This window comes from Sorex fumeus, unplaced genomic scaffold (genome assembly GCF_029834395.1).
Source record: "Sorex fumeus unplaced genomic scaffold, SorFum_2.1 ptg000072l, whole genome shotgun sequence".
Taxonomy (NCBI): Eukaryota; Metazoa; Chordata; class Mammalia; order Eulipotyphla; family Soricidae; genus Sorex; species Sorex fumeus.
Window position 1 is genome coordinate 30,516,305 of NW_026606129.1, and position 18,488 is coordinate 30,534,792.

General features: G+C 40.7%; 1 pseudogene; it reads left to right on the forward strand.

Moving 5' to 3' along the window:
• Window positions 1–11,689: 11,689 nt before the first annotated feature.
• LOC130037949 (uncharacterized) lies at window positions 11,690–11,782 on the forward strand (annotated as a pseudogene).
• Window positions 11,783–18,488: the final 6,706 nt, after the last annotated feature.

The following is an 18,488-nucleotide window of genomic DNA, read 5'->3' on the forward strand; positions in this document are numbered from 1 at the left end:
TCAAACAAATAAGTAAACACAGCTCCAACTCATTTTACTGAAAGCTATGTGCAATGAAAGATTTTAATACAGAATAGATATTGGTGCATCTAATTCTCACAAATGGCACTAAGGAGCTGATTTGAACTAATTGTTGTTTCCATTTTCCAGTTAAAGAAAGTTGTGACTTTACATTGATAAGTAACTCTCCTAAGATCACAGAGCATGTGAGTACTGAAACCAGTATTTGTACCCCAGGTTTCTCCGAGGCACAAATCTAAGGTGTAAATTTAAGGTACAGATTTAAAGGACAGATTTAAATCTAAATTTAAAGTTGTATGGCTCACAGTCTTTGGTGTTGGATGAAGCAAAAGATACTTTCTTCTGGCATTTCTGTGGGTTTTTTTTTTTCGTTTTGGGTCACACCTGGCCATGCACAAGGGCTACTCCTGGCTCATGAACAAAGGAATTACTTGTGGTGGTGCTCAGGGAACCATATGGGATACTGGAAATCAGACGAAGGTCAGTCGCATGCAAGGCAAAAACCCTACCCCCTGTGCTATTGCTCCAGGCCTCTTCTGGCACTTCTGAAAAAACTCTCTTCCAAACTCAGAAGAACAAGGGCAATTCCCAGGTATGATTAAGTTTATGGGCTGCTGAGGTCCAAAGCATCCATGCATAGATCTGAAAAAAAAAAACTATTGGAGATATGCTCTATTATTTGTGTAAAAGCTAGTTAAGATCAAGTACATAACACATTATTTTTTTACTTTTTTAAATCAACCACAGTGAGATACACAGTCACCGATTGTTCCTGATTGTGTTCCAGTCATATAATGTTCCAACACCTGACCTTTCACCAATGCACATTTCTCACCATCAAAGTTCATTGGCTTCTGAAGCTCTTTTTTTGTCTTTGGTATTCGGTATCCAAGTCAGGGCCTGACTCATGCAAGGCAGGGGGTTCTAAGGGCTGTATTTCACCTGCAGTCTGAAGCTGCTTCTTTAGGCTCAAAACCAGACTAATAGTGCCAGTCCAAAGGGGCTGAGGGGGTTGGATGTCAAACATGGAAACATGTGGAAAGTCTGAGAACTAAAATGCAATACAGAAGCAATACAAGTAATCAGAGTGGGAGGGAATCAATCCATTTTACAGGTACAATAATGGAGAGAAGGTGGGGAAAAGTCAGAAAGTGCAGGAGGTGCTGTTTATGGGGTTGGAGTGATAGTGCAGTGGGTAGCACACCTGCCTTGAACACTCCTCAACCTCGGCTCAATCCCTGGCATCCCATATGACTCTACTAGCACTGCCAGGAGTGATTCCTGAGTGTAGAGCCAGAAGTGAGCCCTAAGCATCGCCAGGTGTGGGCCAAAGCAAACAAATAAAAAAATTGTGTTTTAGATCTGGTCACTGGAATCATTTGAGATTGAAGCCAGGGCCTGATTCACTTTATTCTAAAGACATCCTGGTCCTGAGGGCTCTGTGATGAGTAGCCAAGAGGTGAGCATTTGAAAGAGGATAGGCCAGTGATATCAGGAGGGGAAAGAAACAACTTGAGGTTATGTTGCATTTTCAAATAAAAATTACTGTCTGCCTACATCTTGTATTATCATGGCAGGTACTAACTTGGGAACAATTTATGACAATTTTCTTCATCTTCCATTGTGTATGATGGGACTAAAAGGGTCGTGCTGTTAGACAGTACCTCAGCCCTGTCACTGTCATGGAACAGGACTGTAATCACCTGAAATGGGACTGTGATTTTTTAAAAAATGTAGGTGTACTACTACTTATCCAGTCATTGATTAAGCTGATTGAATTGGGCATAAACTCCACGTGAGGTTTTTTTTTTTTTAATCACCATGTGATACAGTTACAAGGCTTTCATGTTCAAGATTGAGCCGTACAATGATCAAACACCCATCTCTCTACCAGGGCACACTTTCTATCACCAGTGTCCCCAGTATATCCTCCCCACCCCATCCCAGCCCTCACCCTGCCTTCATGGTGGACAATTTCCCAAATACTCTCTCTCTACTTTGGGGAATTATGTTTTGCTCAAATTTTTCCACCACTATCAAGCCTGCCTGCCAGGGGCAGCTGCTAAATCATTTATTGTCCATTGCTCATTTTGGGGGCCAGGGGTATGGCGGCAATTTTGGATTGTGGAAGCAAGTGGCTTCTGGGAATTCTGCTTGGGTAGGCACAGGCCAACCTGCCCCCTCTGATTCACTCCAGTATGTTCAGCCATGCACGGGTCCGAGATTAACTGTGGCTTTTGGTCTTTTTTGAGATTTATCTATGGGTCTCTGAGATAAGGCCAATAAATGAGCTTGTATAGCTGAGCCAGAGGTGGTTTGTGGGCATGGTTCCCACATAGCTAACTTTTGGCCGTTTAATTCCTTGATAAACTTGGTCCCAAGTTGTTGGGGTCCGGCCACAGGCACGGCGACAACTGTGGAGTGTCAGGAAGTCTGAAGGCTCCATCAGGCTGCTGAGGACTCACCCCGCAGATACAGGTTGACCTTTTGGTGGCATCATACACCCATAACACATTTTCTTAGTTCCACTGATTTAGATAAGGACTTCATGTTGGAATATGATTTATTGATTTTGTCAACTTCCTGATAAGACAAAGAACGGCTAACATTTGTGAGGAGTACAGAAAATACCAACCAACATCTGGCTAAAAAGAATACTTTGAATATCTGACTCTGAGAAAAACCATTGGTAAAATTTATCTAGAAATAATTCTCCTCTATTTCCTTCTTATTGCTTCCCTCCATCACCCAAAATACCATGTTGAATTCTTGAGGTACGCCAGTGTTGGAATTACCCACAAATACCAAATATTCATAAAAATTTACCCCATTTTTTCCCACAAAGCAGAAAAGTGACTCTAGGTGTTTTGAAGTGAATCAATGGCCTTCTCCATAGACCTACCAAAATCCTTTTCCAACACTGAGTTAACACCAGTATCATGAGATTCAAGGCTATGTTCTTTTTTGTTAGTCAGCTGTCAACTCCATCATTTCATATCTTGAAGCTCTATCTTTGTCTATCTTTATAACAAAAATGCCACAGATTGTGTGTCTTAAATAACAAACTGATAAATTATCTCACAGTTCTGATTGAAAAATCCAAAATTAAGGTGTTGGCAGATGTGGTGTCTGGTGAGGACATTCTTTCAATCTTGGAGAGAATTGTCATTTTCCTTTATCCTCACAAGGTTAAGACAAAGATAGCACAGCAGGTAGGGTGTTTCCCTTGCACATGGCCGACCCAGTTTCAATTTCCAGCATCCCATATAGTTCACCAAGCACTGCCAGGAGTAATTTCTGAGTGCATGAGCCAGGAGTAATCCCTGTGCATCGCTGGGTGTGACTAAAAAAAAAAAGACAAAAATCATCTCTTGTATGTTTTAAAGTTATTGATCCCATTTAAGAGAATTCTATTCCCATGATCTAATTATTTCCCAAGGTCTCATCAGCAAAGATCATCACAATGGAGATTTAACTTCTACTTATGAGTCTGGCCCACAAACATATAGTCCATATCTAACTTATTTCTCTAAAAAGGTATTGACTGAAGTTTGCTTTTGTTCCAAATTCAAAATGCTAGACAATGACTCTGATTTACCTGGTTTGGATTAGTTGTCCTCCTCTATACCCATACACTGTTGCCAATGAATTAAGGATTCTGTGATTATCATCAGTGAGGTTATCATGGTTGGAAAATTACTTGGGTGGGGGGATGATGACAATTCCTTTGGGGTTAATTGTCAAGGAGTTTACACAAGAAAAATGTGAAATTATTTCCTTAGTTAAAAATACAGTGAGGGGGACACAGAGAGACAGTGTAGAAGCCTTGCACTACATGTACCCAAGTTAGTTCAATATTCAACACCACATATAGTCTGTTGAACCCCACCAGGACTGAACCCTCCAGGAGCAAGCCTTGAGCACTTTTGGGTATGGTCCCCTCCCAAAACAAAACAAAAAACACAGGTGCCAGATAATTATGACAAATTCACTCAATCAGTGAATCATCTTAGATTCCTCTTCCTCTTGAACTACCTCTGCCAATAAGTTAGCAAATCTTCAAATGCACCAACTTGGATCCCTCTCAATTTTTCTTTGTGCATGTATGTTGTTTTATTGTTTGGGGGCCACATCCTGTTGTGCTCAGGGCTTACTCCTGGCTTTGCACTCAGGGATTACTCTGGGTCACACTTGTGGGATCCTAAGTGGTGCTGGTGATGAATACAGGTTGGCTGCATGCAAGGCAAGACCCTTAACAGCTATGCTATCTGTCACATTTTTCCATTGACATTTCACTTTAATATAATTTTTTCTTCCTTATTTGGGGGGAGTATAGGGGGTGTAGGAGGCCACACCCAGCAGTGCTCAGCACTTACTCCTGGCTTTGCACTCAGGGATCATTCCTGGTGGGCTTGGGCAATGGTATGGTGTACCAGGGACCAAACCTGTGTTAACCACGTTCAAGGCAAATGCCCTACCCTCTGTACTATTGCTCTAACCCATATATTTATTTCTCACCTGAACAATTAGTGGCAGTTTTAACCTCTTCAATTTTCATTATTCTTCTCATAAGCATCAGAATCCATTTTCTAAAATACAAATGTGCTCATATTTTCAAGGTTTTCTGTCATCCAAAGTATAAGGTTCCAAACCTAATATATAATTCTTCTCTGGCTCAGCAAGATTCTTTCCTCTGGAAATTCACCTAGGTGTCTCATCAGTAAATATAAGGAAATACTACATAACCATGGTGTTTTATAGGTTAGAAGGAAATTTTAAAAAACTTCCTTGATCTATTAACGGTTATCTGATCATATGGGGAATCTAAGAAGGAAGTAGATGAAGAGATACTCTAATCTACTCTTCCTTTATTTTTCTAGGTGAGAGTCTAAGTAGCAGACTAAAGTGACTTTATATGTTGGTGAGCAAGAAACCAAACAGGATTTCTATTCGAATGCCCAAATTGCAGGGAGAAGTGAAAATAAATCTGATAACAACCAGAGAGTAAACAGGGAAGGTAAGAATATAGCCAGAGAGAGGGAAGATTCAGAAAGGGGAGGAAGTATCTTTATTCCCAATTATTTCCTATCCCCAAATGGAAAAGTAAACAACAAAATCCCATGAAGGATACATTGAAGAGATACAAGTCACTCTACAGGAAGTGGGAACAAAAGAAAAGCAGCAATGGATAGCTTAAGAAATCATCTTCTCAGAAGAGGGGTGGGTCCATCCCCAGGAATAAAGAGAACAGATGGTTTTAATGATCAAACTCTGTGTCTCTTTTCATCTGACTAGAGTAGGAACTGTCACCAGGGAAGGGCCATATCCTGTTAGTGGTCTGCCTCATAGACTCCCACTGGTGCCTTGGAAGTTTTTCACTGAGGCTGGGATACTTTCCCATTTCCCAAAGGTCTCACCAAGAAGACTGCTTACTCATTTCCAGGACTGTTCCAGTACTCAGGACAGTGGTGGAATAATTCGCAATCTTGTAAGTCTTAGAAGTCTATTTTGCTTCTGTCATTTACTTTGAAATGTACTTTATGTTGGAATATGATTTATTGATTTTGTCAACTTCCTGATAAGACAAAGAACGGCTAACATTTGTGAGGAGTACAGAAGATACCAACCAACATCTGGCTAAAAAGAATACTTTGAATATCTGACTCTGAGAAAAACCACTGGTAAAATTCATCTAGAAACAATTCTCCTCAATTTCCTTCTTATTGCTTCCCTCCACCACCCAAAATACCACGTTGAATTCTTGAGGGACACCAGTGTTGGAATTACCCACAAATACCAAATATTCATAAAAATTTACCGCATTTTTTCCTACAAAGCAAAAAAGTGACTCTAGGAGTTTTGAAGTGAATCAATGGCCTTTTCCATAGACCTACCCAAACTCCTTTTCCAACACTGAGTTAACACCAGTATCATGAGATTCCAGACTATGTTCTTCTTTTTTGTTAGTTTGGAAAGAATGACTAATCCCTGTATGCTATTCTTAGCCTTATTTTGGACAACTTAGGAAGAATAGACTAATACTAATAATAACCAGAGTTTATAGCACGTTTGCAGTTTACAAATCCTTTTTCCATTTTAATCCTCACCACAGTTCTCAGATGAAGTAACTTGTCTTGGTTCACCTGTAGCTAAGTGGCAGAGCTAGAACATAAACACACGTCTTTTGAACCCAGCCTTCCATGCCAACTGTGCATTAGTCAGGGTCAGTAGTGGTAGTTGCTACAACCAACAACCCTCTGGGAGAGCACATAAGACTGTTTGTTGTTCACCCCATAGCAGTGTAGGTTGGTGGGGCTGGGAATTTTACTCCATGAAGTCATGCAGGAATTCATATTCCTTCCACCCATGTGTCAATAGCTTCCACATGTGTCCAAAGTAAAGCGTCAAGAGAATTGGGAGGGTGGAAAAATCACACATGGGAGAGATTTATGGGTCAGGTCTGGAAGTGGCTTGTATCACATTGGCTTGGGGTTTTTTGGCTCTAATGCTATCCCAGTAAGGGAGGTTGGGAAGTTAAGTCAGCTCTTTGCTCAGACCCGCAAACTTTGAGGAAATGAATCTGATAGCTTTGCCTTTCCTACTTTGGTTTATCAAGCCTCCAGAGAGTCCCTTCTGCTGGGGAGAACAGACTCTGAACAGACTCTGAAACGTTCATTTGTTTTCTTTTAATCAGTATCTTTGCCTTCCTGCTTGGCATCAGGAAGAAAAGCAAAGAGGAATTAGGGGTTGGATATTAAGAAGATTATATTTAAAAAAATAGAAGAAAAGGCAATGGGCTGGAGAGATAGTACAGCAGGTATGGCTCTTGCCTTGCGTGAGGCCAACATGGGTTAAATCCTTGGCATCCTATATACTCCTAAATGCTCTTCCAGGGCATGATCCTTGACCTCAGGGATAAGTGCTGAGCACCGCTGAGTGTGGCTCAAAAAAATAAAATAAAATAAAATAAAATAGCACTCTCTGTGTACATACAGTAAGAATGCAAATATACAGTGCTGAGGAAACATTGAAGGAAGTAATATATTCTGAACTAAAAGTGGGGACTAGAAAAATATCACTGAATAAATAGTAATTATGAAAGTAACTGAATAATGAAAGTTACTGACTGTTTACTATGTGCCAATCATGTTGTAAAAAGACTTATGCGTATAGCATCCTCATAAAAACCTTATGAGTGGGCACTACTAATGTTTTCTTTAGCCACATACAAACTGTCACATAGGAGAATTTTCTATAAAGAACATTACCAGGACATCTGGTATAATGTCAATATGGGCAACAGATTAAATACATAATAGAATATTTGAATGCTAAGTTTCATTACTTCAGAGATTATTTTGTGATTACATAGGAGAATATTTTAGTTTGCAGTAAATTTAGCTAGAAGTATTTTGGAATAAAGGAGCATGGAGTTCTATACTTATCATCAAATATTTCAGAAAATATAATAATTATATGTGTGCATGTGCATGTGTATGAGGTCAGAGAGAAGAGAACAAAAAAAGATATAGCTAAATATTAACATTTGTGGATGCAGGAGATAGTTCTAGAGATTTTGGACTTTAGACATTTTCTATAGGTTGAAGTTATTTCCAAAAGAAAAGAGAAAAAACATGACACAGAGCAATTAAATGAAGTCTCAGCTCATATAGTTTATCATATAGTTTAAGATCTTTAGCAGTCATAGTCTTACTCCTTTGTCCTGGAAAGGACACAAACCCTTATGCCTCCTCATGGCCGTACCTTCAATCATACCACTGCTGCTAGGACCAACAAGATGTTTGTCTTGAAGCAAAAAGGCCCTCCACAAAGAAGATTCCCAGAAGGAGTTCAAGAACACCCTCTTCTTGCCTGCTTCAGGATTTAGATGTGGATGACTACTGAAAAGGATCCATAGAGAAAGGAGGGGATGGTGCATAAAGGCCTGCAGAGTGGTTTCCAACTACTAGGGACACGCTTCCACAAAAGGAGGCAAGCCAGGCTTGTTCCTTCTTATTCTCCCCATGGATTCCCCTTCAAAGTGAAAGAAGTTTTCTCTGCTGTGCAGACACACAGCTTCTGTTCAATATAGTGGAATGTCATCTCATCCTTCTCCACATATGCCCTTGCCTCACTTCACTTTAGCCCCATCTTTGCTACCTTTGTTTGGGCCCATGAAACATCATAACTTTGATCTTTTCCTCAGGACCTCTTCCTTCCTCTCTCCTCCCCTCTTCTGTCCTCCCCTCCCCTCTCCTCTGCACTGACCTATACTCCTGGTCCAGAGCTGTTTTCTAGAGTAGAAAGGCTACAAACAAACATGCAAAAATACTGAGAAAGCTAGAAAATTGATATCAACCAGAAGATATGAAGCTTCTGCCAGAGAAATAGTGTAGTCAGTTAAAGTACTTGCCTTGTACACAGCCAACTCAGGTTTGACACCCAGCATACTCAGGTCTCCCTGAGCACCGCCAGGAGTGATTCCTGAGTACAGAGCCAGTAATAACCTTTGAACATTACCAGGTGTGACCCAAAAACTAAAAAAAATTTTTTAATTTAAAAAAATTAAAAACTTCTGCATTGCTAAAGAAACAATGAGCAGAATCAAAAGACACCTCACAGACTGAGAGAGAACACATGCCCACTACTCAGTGGATAAAGAGTTAATATCCAAGATACATAAAGCACTGGAAGAACTTCACAAAAAAATCCATAAAATAAAGAGAAGAGCTGAACAAAATATGAAAAATGCTCTACACAATTTATCACCAGGGCAATGCAAATCAAAACAACAATGAGATATCTTACACTAGCAAAATTGGCATGTATCACAAAGAACAAAAACAACCAGTGTTGGGGCTGGAGCAATAGCACAGCGGGTATGGCATTTGCCTTGCGCGCAGCCAACCTGTGTTCAATTCCCAGCATCCCATATGGTCCCCTAAGCACCACCAGGAGTATTTCCAGAGTGCGGAGCCAGGAGTAACCCCTGAGCATCACCGGGTGTGACACAAAAAGACAAAAAAAAAAAACCAAAAAAACATTGTTGTCAAGGATATGAGAAAAAAAGCGACCCTCATACACTGCTGGTGGAAATATCTACTGGGCCAACCTTTTTGCAAAATAATATGGACGGTCCTAAAAAATAAATAAATAAATAAATAAATAAATAAAACCCTAAGAATTCGGCTTCCTTATAACTCAGCAATTCTAGTTATGAGCATTTACCCCAAGGAACACAAAAATATTTTTGTAAAGGACATTTGTATTCCTATGTTCATTGCAACAGTACTCACGATAGTCAAAATCTGGAAATAACCTGTGTCCAAGGGCAGATGACTGGATAAAGAAACTATGGCATACATACAGAGTAGAATACTACTTGACTATAAGGAAAAAAGAAACCATGCAGTTTGTTGCTATGTGGAGGAATCTAGAGTATCATGCTGACTGAAGTAAACAGACCTAGAGGGCCAGATACAGAATGAATGCTCTCTTTGTAACACATGTCCCAAAACAACAGAAACTGAGAGTAGGTCTTCAGAAGAAAGCCTGCATTTAGGGTAATGGTGGAGGGAAGTGGACTTTTGGGGGAGGGAGTGATGCGCAATTACGTTATGAAGGAAACCCAACTTGAACAGTATGGCAAACCAGTGTCTAAAATAACAAATGTTCCTGTTTGTACCTGTTAAAGAGGCAGGCTGGGGCATGAGGAATATATCTGCAGACACTGTGGAGGGAAGCTAATACTGGTGGACTGGTGGTGGGAGATTGTGTTGGAACACTGTATGCTTGAATCCCAATTATGATTAGTTCAGTAAACGATAGTGGAGAGAGAGAGAGAGAGAGAGAGAGAGAGAGAGAGAGAGAGAGAGAAGAAAATTGATATCCAGAAAAGCATGAAAACTAGTTGCACATAGATGGGGCTGGACAAGGTACAGGTGGTTGAAAATGTGCTGCAGGGAATTAAACTGAGACATAATAGAAGATGATGAAATTGGATGTCTGTTATAGAGTTCAGACATCATTTTGTAGGCACTAAGATGAGTTTTATGTTTTTTTTGATGTAAGAGGAATAAAATAGTAATTGTAATAATGGTGTAATAACAACTAAACATTTATGATGTTCTTTCAACTTGCTTACCTTCACACTAAGCATTTTTCCATAAACTATCTTATGTCATCCCCAAAATTATTGTGTGGAATGGGATTGTTATTTTTCCCCATGGCTTAAAAAGTTGAAAAAGTTACTCAGGACCACATTGATTTGGGGCCCTAAAATTAGAGTCTTTTGTCCCCAAAGCTGGGGTTAACAATGATATTTGTGTGAGGGCAGTTTGGAGGACTGTTCTCTAAAGACCTGAGATGGAGGGCTGCTGTTAAGAATTTCACCACCTTGGGACTGGAGTGATAGCATAGCTGGTAGGGCATTTGCCTTGCACGCAGCCGACCTGGGTTCAATTCCCAGAATCCCATTTGGTCCCCTGAGCATTGCTAGGAGTAATTCCTGAGTGCAAAGCCAGAAGTAACCCCTGAGCATCACCGGGTGTGACCCAAAAACAAACAAAAAAAAAAAGGCAAAAAAGAATTTCACCAGCTTTTACCAAAAAAGGTGGCATGTCAAACACATTTCATTCTCTACAGACTTTCATTTAATTAATTCATTTAAAATAATAGAGCAGGATAGGAACTAAACTTAACAGTTGGAATTGGTTAAGCATTGAAACATACTTTCCTGTCCTCTGAGAGTACAGAGTGGGGGGAGGTTGGGGGGAGGAACAGAAACTAATCGAAGAGTTCCATGCATAGCATTACAAAATACCAAGTGATTTGGAGGAAAATCAGAGGGTGAATTCAGAGGAAATTATCCAGCAGGGCAGTCGTGGACCCCACCTCAGAAAACAGTCCTTGCACAAGAATGTGGGGAGCTGGTGAAAAATGACCCGCTCAGAGAAACAGCCTGTTCTGTCCTTGGAATCCTTGCAAGTCAGGAACTAAGCTTCAGACTGTTTCCCTTCCCCTAAATGTCCTCACATAGTTCTCTTCATCTCGGTTCCTGGAAGGACTGTTTTCTGAGTTGTTTTCAGACCCAAACATTGCAGCTGTCTTTGACTCCTCCGCTTTTCACATGACTCAGGTGGAATTCATGGGCAAACGCTGATGGCTTCATCATTAACCAGCCGCCACCTTGCCCCCAACACCAGTGAGCACTTCCCATGCTCATTTCATCTGCCACAGTGATCTTCACCACTTAATTTACTGCTTTGTTGAACCAGTTTTCTTGTACATGACCTGTACCCCACCTCCTCGAGGACGTAAGCACTATTGTGTTTATCCATTGCCATGATGATTTAGCAATGAAAATAACATTGAACATTTGCTGCCTGGTAGAAATTCAATTAAGGACTATACAATCAGCCATCCCATCATACCATACAAATATACCATATGAAATTATACTATACGTAAGTCCTATACAATTGGACCCACTGTATAATCATCACATGCTGATTTTTTCAGTAATATTGACCTGCACAATTTTTTAAAAAACTTTACATAATGGTTGCACCCCACATATTTTTGCAAAAATCAACTTTTGGTCATAAAAGATGTAACAAAATTATGTGGTGAAATAGGTTAGTTGTTTAATATTTTTAAATCTGAGGAGTTCAATTAGGTTTTGATACATGAAAATTGGAATAGAGAGGATCATCCCCTGCACCAGCATGACATGAAAATTTGTGAAGCAGTCCATATTTTTATAAAATAAGCTTTGCAAAAGCAAGTGCAGACACTCCATCTTGTAGTCATTTATACTGCTCTACTCTGAGAGTACAAGTTTTTTCCCTTTACTGTATGGTGCACTTTACTCTGGAGTCCTCTCACATCCCAGTTTGGGATGTGTAATGTGTAATTTCTTCATTTTCTTTTAGAGGGTCCTCTCCTTATATTTTTTAAATAAAACTATTTGCTTCAAAAAATTTTTTTGGCTTTTTGGGTCACACCTGGTGTTGCTCAAGGGTTACTCCTGGCTCTGCACTCAGGAATTACTACTGGTGGTGCTCGGGGAACCATATGGGATGCAGGGGATTGAACCTGGGTTGGCCACTTGCAAGCCAAATGCCCTACCTACTGTACCATCATTCCGGTCTCTCCCAAAACTTTTTTGGGGACTAATTCTACAAGTCACATAGTTTCTACATAAGGTCAAGATGGAGAGAGGAAGTTTTGGAATGCGGGTTCCCTGAAGATTTCCTTGGACAGAAAAAGTACTTGCACATACTACTTTTGGGGTACACTGTGCAATGTGTAGCTCTGCTCACCCTTCAGGAAATAAAGTCTTACTCTTTCAGCTGTCAGTCCCTTTGGGGAATGGCTCTGCAAAAAGAATTGCCTCACTCAACATCATATCTCCTTCCTGAGCTATCCAAACCCAAAAATAAATTGGAGTAAAAAGACAGGCTTGTTGTCTTATCTATGGAACCCTCTTTGGAGCTGGCTGAGGCTCTCACTGGGTCTTACTATCTGTTCTACCTCACCTTTTCCCCTTAAGCTTCACTTCCTTCCTTTAGTCAGGTGTGGCTCACAGTAGTTCTTCTCAATGACCTCCTGAACACTAACTCCAACTTAGAGTCAGTCTCCCAGAAAACCCAATCTGTACTTCCTCTCCTTCCCAAATCACAATGTATTTCTGTTTATGATACTGAGGCTCATAAATAATCACCCTTCATTATTAACAGACAGAGCAGACTATCTTCTAGAAAAGACAACTGGCTTTCTAAGAGCCAGTGGTTCACTCACCTCTGATTCCAAATAAATGTTATGCCATTAAATTGTAAACACAAAACACATCTGAACAGATCTAAAGAAAGGTGATCTTATCTCTGGAACTTTGGGGATTTACTTCCACATCAGATAATATGCACTTTCAACTGGGACCTCCTAACAGTAGTTCATGCCCCTTAATAAGGTTTCTGGGAACCTGCGGTTTTCTCTATGCCTTGACATCCAAATTAGTGAAGGTCAATGGAATCGTGACTTTCAGAAAAACTAGGGTTGAGAAGGGCAGTGGGTGAGAGTTGCATGTTTTTGTGCATTTCACTGGGCTTTTTTCATTCATCAGATAAATTATTTAGGTTTAATTGTCTAATATTAATGTAAAAAACTGGGGCTGGAGAGAAAGTGTAAGGTGCTTGCCTTACACATGACTGATCCAAGGTCAATCCCTGGCTTCCCATATGATTCCTCCAAGTATTGACAAGAGTAATTCCTGAGGGAAGAGCTAGGAGTTATCCCTGACAGTATGGTCCAAAAATACAAATAAATGAAATAAACAAGACATCTAAGGTCTTTAAAATAAATAGATGCCTTATCAATGTGTTTGAACTGGAAGGTGGAGGAATTCACTTTCTGAAGGCATGCCTGGGGATTGCTATTCCTATCCTTGTTTCTGCTGTTCCCTACAAAACACACCTGAGCATTTTGTTTCTTTTCCTTTTTTTCTTTAATAAATTTCTTCATAACAATTTAATATTCAAACACCAATACCACCACCATTATACCTTCCCACCACAGGAATTATTATTAAATAGAAAATTATTTCCAATTTTCCCAACCACCACCCAACCCTGCCCCAATGGCAGGCCCTAGATGATTTATTTTGTGTTCCTTGGTATGTTTAATTCCCTAAAAATGATCAAAAATATTTTAGAAGAAAGTGTGTGGAGAATGTTGCATCTTACCCTTGAGTCATTAAGCCCTTGTATAAGAAAATTGAGATTGGTTACCTTCTACTTTACATCTCATCCAATGTGGTGTCCTATTCCCGGTATATCAGTGATGAGATGAGATGTCGCGTGGCCACTATCTTCTCCCAAAATTCTAAAATTTTGATGGCTTATATGTAGCTGGCATTAAATTTTTAATTAGATGGTGACTTTGAGGTCCTGAAGCATCTCAACAGCTTGTTGATCTCTTTCCAGATTTATTTATGAGTTTCTAGATCATGACCAGTTAATGAGTTTATTTGGCAACTGAGATAGTTCATGGGCATGACTGCCAGACTTCCAGAAGAACCGGGGCTAGGGGGAGGTCACTCATCCCCAACTCCTTGACAGTCTGGAGATTTCAGTCACAGAACACGCATATTTGAGTTTTACAAGATTCTTTCCTGCGTGGGGCTACTCCGAGCCTGTGGAGTCAGGTCATGAACATGGAAGCACAATGTTTTTTGGCTGCTGGGGCTCTGTTAGGGCAGGTGGAGGGCTTGCCCATCCCTGTCCGGATGCCCCAGATATGAGACTCAGCCTGACATGGGGTCTGGAGGCATCTCTGAGCATTTCTTGAACCATCTTCAAGGTCACTTCAAGATACATTTTTCTAATTAATGAAAACCAAACTCTATCACAATGTAAATGTCTTTCCACAACAAAACCACAACAAAATACTCAAGTTCCATTCAAATTCTTTAAAGACTTTCCTTCTTCCCTTCCCCCATCTTTGAAAATGACTTCCTATTCCCTAAATAAGCTGGATTCCTTCCCATCTCTGTTTGGCATTTGTCAATTTTATTCTCTTTCTTCCTCTAACTCTATCTTCTCTTCATTGTCACCTGTCTATCAATCTGATTCATTCCACACTCCAGGTATTATTCATATTGCTTCAATTAATATCCTCACATGGCACCTTGTTTTATTACTTTCTTGGATTATTATTTATAAACAAATCACATTATTAAAACTTAGCCATGTAATACTATAAAATATATAAAAATATACATATTAGGTGGACTACATATATAGTATTATGTTTTTAGAATTATATCTATATACCCATTACGTATGTAACCTTTTATCACTGTCCTGTCCTCCCGTTGTTCATCGATTTGTTCAAGCAGGCCCAGTAACATCTCCATTGGAGACTCTGTTGTTACTGTGTTTGGCATATGGAATAAATCAAAGGTAGCTTGCCAGGCTCTGCCGTGTGGGTGAGATACTCTCGGTAGCTTGCCGGGCTCTTCGAGAGGGGCAGAGGAATTGAACTCGGGTCAGCCATGTTGGCTGCGTGCAAGGCAAATGCCCTACCGCTGTGCTATTGCTCCAGCCCAACCTTTTATATAAAGCTTTTTATTTTATTTATTTTTTCGCTTCTTGTGTCATACTTGGCAATGCTCAGGGGTTGCTCCTGGCTCTGCATTCAGGAATTACCTCTGGCAGTGCTCAGGAAACCATACGGGGATGCTCAGGGAACCATATGGGATGCCGGGGATCAAACCTGTGTTGGCCATGAAAGGTAAAAGGCAAACACCTTACCTGCTGTACTACTGCTCTAGCTCCAACAGCTATTTTATACACAAATATACAAATAGAATTGATGGGGGAGGTATACAGGTGTTCATTATATTATTCCATATATTTCTTTATATCTAAACTGGTCCATTAAAAAATTACAGTCTTGTCCTTTTTTTGTCATTCATCCTCCTTACCAGTAAAAGTATTACTAATGGTTTAATGTTTACTCATTTTTCTAGATCTTATTTTCCAAACTATAAATATGCACATACACATATGTATACACACAGCACCACTGGAATAGCCACTCTTTAAAAAAAAACTACAAAGTAACTTGAATAATTATATAAAATATGAAGTTACTAAGGAGAAAAAGAAACATGCAAGTTGAAAGATATATATGTAAGTTGAAATGAAAAATATTGATGTCAGGGGCTGGAGAGATAGCACAGCGGGTAGGGCGTTTGCCTTGCACGTGGCCAACTCAGGTTCGATTCCTAGCATCTTATATGGTCCCCTGAGCACCACCAGGAGTAACTCCTGAGTGCAGATCCAGGAGTGACCCCTGTGCATTGCCAGGTGTGACCCAAAAAGCAAAAAAAAAAAAATTGATGTCAATAAAAATTAAACTATAGTCATGAAAAGACATGGAAGAACCTTAAGCATATATTAAATTAAGAAGGCAGTATGAAGAAATTACTGTGTGATTTCAACTGTATGACATTCTAAAATAGGCAAAAGCATAAAGAAAGTAAAAATTAAAATATCAGTGGTTGTCAGAAACTGAGGTGGGGGGGAGGATGACGGGTAGAGCCTAGGGGATTTTTAGTGAAATGGAACTGTTTTGTATGGTACTTTTTTTTTTTTGCTTTTTGGGTCATACCTAGTGATACACAGGTGTTACTCCTGGCTCATGCACTCAGGAATTACTCTTGGCGGTGCTCAGGGGACCATATGGGATGCTGGGAATTGAACCCGGGTCAGCCGCGTGCAAGGCAAACTCCCTACCCACTGTGCTATCTCCCCAGCCCCTGTGTATGGTACTTTTATAGTGACTGTGTCATATATGTATTTGGCAAATCCACAGAAGTGTATACACCCAGCAGTGCTGGAGACAGAACCCTGGGCCTTGCCTGGGCTGAGGCAAGTATAAGTTGGCCCTCTGAGCCATTTCCTTGGCCCCAAACTTTTTTATTTTTATCCTTCTGGATGCACATAAGTTTTTTCCTAATTTCCTAGCTGTCTTATTTACATCTCTTTGTCTCCCACAAAAGTTTGGAATCCTTAGTTATAAAACACAGTGTTCAATAAACAGCATTGCTTCTGTCCACAAAGAACTATTTACACAAGAAAGCATTGGTGGTTACTGAAAGCAGTAAGAGAGAAACTCCATATGTGGTGTCATAAGAGTTTAGAGGAAAGAGACCCACAGCCTAGGAGGAAACTGGTTGAGGAAAACTAACTAAAGAGGGAGTGAATGTGGGAGAGATGACACAAGAGCTAGATCATGCTTTGTACACTGGGTCCCTGAGTTGAATTCTTGGCACTGCATGTTTCCCCAAGCACAAAGCCAGGAGTAGCCTCTGAGGAACACTGGATGTGGACCAAAACCTTCAATCAACCCACCATAAACGGGAGAGGAGAGACTGGCACTGAGCCTTGAAAAGGTGAATAAGAATTAGGGCACTTGGAGATTTTGGTCCTTTCTGGTTTTTTGAAATGAGCAACCTAAGTTTTGCATGTATGAGACCCTGGGTACAATCCCTGGCACCTCTCTACCTCTTTAAAAAAAGAAACACCAAAAACAAAAACCAGCAGCAGCCACTTTAATCCTCATGGGTGGCTCAACAGTCAGGGGCTGGAAATACGCACTCCACCCCCACCTATGCTTCCTACCCTCGCCTTCCCATCTGCCTGGTTTCAGCCTGGGAGAGCCTGTGACGGAACGATAGTATAGCTATTAATGAGGGCTTCCTAAGAATACAGATGGGTGTGCATGGTGCGATTCCCAGGCAGGCCAAAAAAGGCCTGGCCTCCAGGAGCTTTCATACCAAAAATATTCTTTGCCTGTGGAAACCGAGCAAATGCCAAAGGACTCCTGGGCATACTGCCTGACTGCTTCTGGGGCTGCATCTCTTCCTCGCTCATCTAGAATATCACAGTGCCTTCTGTCTTGACCTCTCCCAGAACCCTTATCTTAAACACCCTGTATACTCCTGGAGCCCCCACCACCCAGAGTACCTCCCCTGGTGTTAGTTGCTAAGTGAATGAATAGTGTGAAAGTTACCTCTCCAAGGGACAGGCATGGAATGACCTTTCTCATATACAGAATATAAGGAACTAGGGTGATAACAAATCCCAAAGGCAATAGAAACTGAGAATAGGCCTTTAGTAGGGAGCTTACCATGGGGGAAATGGTAAGGGACATAGTGGGAGGCACTGGGAGGAGAACAGGGAGCACTACTGTGGAGGAAAGTGGACACTCAGGTAGAGGGTGTGGTGCTGGGGTGATTCATGCAAGAAGCACTACCACTAACAGTGCCTAAAAAGTAGCCAAATTTTATTAAGAGAGCGAGAGAGGAGAGAGGACACAAAATTTACCTCTACTAATTTGGGTTTCTTCAGAAGGACTCCAGAGAAAGCTGTTCATGAGGGAAGTCATTCCAACACCAGCAAAGGGAGGAAATTGCTGAGAAGAGAAAGAGATGGTGTGCAGTAGAGCAGGGAGAATGTGTAAAACTCATCCTGGGAAGGTCCCAGTCCAGTGGGAGGTGGATGAGATATTTCTGCACCAACCCCCAGGAGTCGGTAGGTGATGCCACTCCTGAGGGTACAATAATTCACCCTATTCTTCAAGCCTACCACACAGAGAGGCTAGAGTGACCTTCTAGGGTTCCAGAAAAGTCCCTTGGGCATAGGAGAAATGCTGGTTGATGGAAATCAGCCAGAGCATAATGACATGGCACAGATTGAGGACTCTGGGAAAGGCATACATTACTTTGCAACACCATTTTTCTTTTTTTTTTTTTTTTTTCTTTTTTATTAGTGAAACGACATGAGGTACAGTTGTAGATTTACAAATTTTTGTGCTTGGATCTCGGTCATACCCCGATCAAATACCCATCCCTCCACCAGTGCCCATTTTCCACCACCAGGATAATATCCCTCCCCCCCCAT